The sequence below is a fragment of the Spea bombifrons genome, chromosome 4, assembly GCF_027358695.1.
Source record: "Spea bombifrons isolate aSpeBom1 chromosome 4, aSpeBom1.2.pri, whole genome shotgun sequence".
NCBI lineage: Eukaryota > Metazoa > Chordata > Amphibia > Anura > Pelobatidae > Spea > Spea bombifrons.
The window spans coordinates 88,779,920-88,783,225 of NC_071090.1; the positions used below are offsets into that span (position 1 = coordinate 88,779,920).

Genomic DNA, 3,306 nt, shown 5'->3' on the forward strand with positions numbered 1-3,306 from the left:
TTTTACAGGAGGCAAGAAGTCCACAGGATCCGGTCCGGGATTCCTATGGGGCCGGCATCAGGCACAGGTGCTGGACATTAAAAACCCCTGGAGCCTGATACTCAGGGAGACTGTTGGGGGAAGAGGAAGTTCCCTGTGCTCCCAGGGCAAGGAGAGGCCCTGAACAAGATCATCCCTGAGCCAAGTGAGGCAATACCTGCCTGGACATTGTGTGTGCTGTCTGGGGGAGGTTTTCCAGAGCCTGGCGTAGCTGGGTCTGGCTGGGAGGTTGAGATAGTGGGTGATTAGGCTGGTCAGTCTGCACCAGCGTAGTTTAGTTAGAGAGGGCTCCAATTGGGAGCTAGGTTTTTGTTTTATGATTTGGTTTTGGTGTTTAAGCGGTTAAAATAAAGCGCTGTTTTATTAAACACTGGTGTTCCTGACTCTGATTGCCCTAGAGGACTGTGCTTAGGACCCCTAAAAAGTGACATGTATGGCCCTCATGCTATAGGGTTTGTCACATATGGTGGAGAATGCGGGCAAAGCACTGCTATGGTCTGTGGGCAGAAAGCAGGAACCAAGTGAACAACTGAGTGGATGCTGGTGATGAGCGCTACACCGGATCCAGGAACCCCAAGTGTTGTGCGGCCTGAAGCTACCAAGCTGCAGTGGATGTGCCAGAAGTGATTACAGCTTAACCAGGAGGATTGAGTGGAAACTCTGCAAAGACTGTTGCATGGGATGTGCCCTTGTGTATTGCTGGCTCACATACATATGCTTATGGAGGATGGCCTTGATGATCCGGACATGAGGTTTCTATTTGCTGGGTAAAAGTATTGCATAGCTGTGAAACCTGCAAAAGACAAGCATTTTGTCGCTATGACCTGCTGGTAATTACTTGATTGCATACTGCAGAGGGAGCGATTAAAGACTCTGGGATTTGTGTATTCCACTGACTGTTGGTCTAATGCAAGATGGGAAAAGGACAGCAAAGCGGAAATAAAATGTCCTTTCCATGTTTCACTCGCCAGCCAACCTGCAGTGGATATGTGGAACCACTAAAACTGACACAAGAGGCATATATAAAGTGTGCAGGGTCCTGTGTTGAGGCTCAAGAGTTAAAGGAGGAAATTGAATCCTTAAAGTGGCTGCACCAGGGTGAAGTCTCTGATTTGAACTTGCAGCTGAAAGTAACCGATAAACGAGATGCTATCAAACAGAGAGACTATGAAATTAAGAGACTAACAGAGTTGAATGTTTGCTATGAAAAACTGAGTCGTGGCGTATGTAACAATGTGGCATGGACTACCAAGCTCAGGAAAGTGGAAGCTATGCCAAGAGATGAGCTGAATCTCTATGTGATTGAGCAGTCAGAGTATGTTGGGAAACAGATCTGCAAGAACAAAAAGCTGACTGATGAGTATATGCTAAAAGAACATGAATTAATAGAGGTTAAAAAACAAGCAGCACAATTACAGGTGGAATTGCACCGAACTATTGGCCAGCTTGAGAGAGAGAATCTCACTTTGCAAACTGAAGTGGCTGCTTATAGAGGAAAACATGATGTTGACACATCAGCAAAACTTCAAGAGATGCAACAGTTGCAGGAACAAAAGCTGGTGGCTGAAAAACATCTCGCAGAGGTGTCCCAGAAAGGTAAAGAGGACGCGGAGCGTGTATTTAGGCTCCTTTCTGAGAATAGCAGTGTGAATTTAACACTTGCAGTTGAGCGGCTAGAAAAAGTAAAGCTGCAGGAGACCGTAAAAGAACTGCAAGACGAAATCCAGGCCTTGTTTAAAGCCAGTAAAGAGAACACTGAACTTCATAAGGCCAACATAGCACTAAAAGACAAGTATTTCCAGAAAAAGGCGGAACTGGAATCGTGCAAGGATCAGCTACAGGACGCAGACGCTCAGCTAAAGCAAATGGAGGCAGCTATGCTTCTAAAAGAGGAGGATTTAGGATTGGCTATTCACAACAGAGATCAAGCTTTACGGGAGAGTGATATGATACTGAGTAACACGGAACGTGACAGGCAAACATTAATGAGGCAGCTTGCTGATATCCAGACCGAGAGAGACAAATTGTCAGAGAGTCTGGAGAAAGCCCTCATGTCCAATGAAAAGCTTCAACAAGTTGGACTTAAACTGCAGAAAGAGAATATATCCCTCAGGCATCAACTGGAGATATCCACCTTAGAGCTGAGAGAGGTGAAAGCAACCCTTGAGGAACAAAGGGTTACTGCAGTAGAAAAACATGTACTACTACAACTCCAGTTAGATGAACTGGGTATACAGCTAGCTGAAGAAAGGGAGGCCAAGCTAGCTCTACAGAAACAGATTAAGGTCCAAGAGGAAATGGACAAGGTATCTGAAACGTCACAAATTGCACAAGCAGCAGGTGAGCAGCCACAGTACAATACAAGCTGTCTGGAGGAAAAGAAGAATGGCATGGAAAATAACCATTATAGCCTAAGTGATGGAGGGACTATGCATGGTGCTGGAAGTACTGACCAACTAGCAGAACAACATGGCAGTAAGCTACTCCAGGGAGCAGGTGGTCCCAGGTCCAGCAGAAGCTCTACTTCAAAGGAGGAACCTTCTACAGGTGACAGTAAGGTCCATCCTTTACATGCATCTAGGGTAAAAGGACATAAAAATGGGCTTGGCATTAAAAGAAATGATGGTGAACATGCTACCATGAAACAGCTGGAAGATGGTGTGCACTTGGCTGTATCATGTAGACCACGCAGGGTAGAACTTTTGGATGAGCAAGCTCCAGTATCGTTCGTGTGTACAGAGAAGAGATGTGGCTGTGAAACGCGTTTCCCATTCACTGATGGTTGCAGAAACCCAGAAGGGCAGATGGATACAAGGAGAAAGTATCCACTACCGGGCCACATTTATGGTGTGTGGACAGGAAAGCCCCCTGATGCCAACCTAAGAGGGACGTCATCAGCAGAGCTGCTTAGTCCCATGGTCGCTCAGCCCCATGGTTCTGAGCTGGTGGGGAGGATATGTGAGACTGTGAACCCCAGGGAGTTGATTGGCATGGCATCTGGGTACAGCTGCTATGCAGATTATACATATGGGTCCCTGGGGTGGAGCAATTGGAGAGCAGGGTGGGCCAATGCTCCATTTCTCCATTTTGTGGACATTCCATGCCGGGTTTTACAGGAGGCAAGAAGTCCACAGGATCCGGTCCGGGATTCCTATGGGGCCGGCATCAGGCACAGGTGCTGGACATTAAAAACCCCTGGAGCCTGATACTCAGGGAGACTGTTGGGGGAAGAGGAAGTTCCCTGTGCTCCCAGGGCAAGGAGAGGCC

At 47.2% G+C, this 3,306-nt stretch overlaps 1 long non-coding RNA gene across 1 annotated transcript; it reads left to right on the forward strand.

Annotated features, from left to right (window-relative positions):
* The first annotated feature begins 413 nt into the window (after window positions 1–413).
* LOC128492434 (uncharacterized) lies at window positions 414–560 on the forward strand. Its single transcript, XR_008354092.1, has 2 exons — window positions 414–470; window positions 512–560. It is a non-coding gene; the product is annotated as an uncharacterized LOC128492434 (long non-coding RNA).
* The last annotated feature ends 2,746 nt before the right edge of the window (window positions 561–3,306 follow it).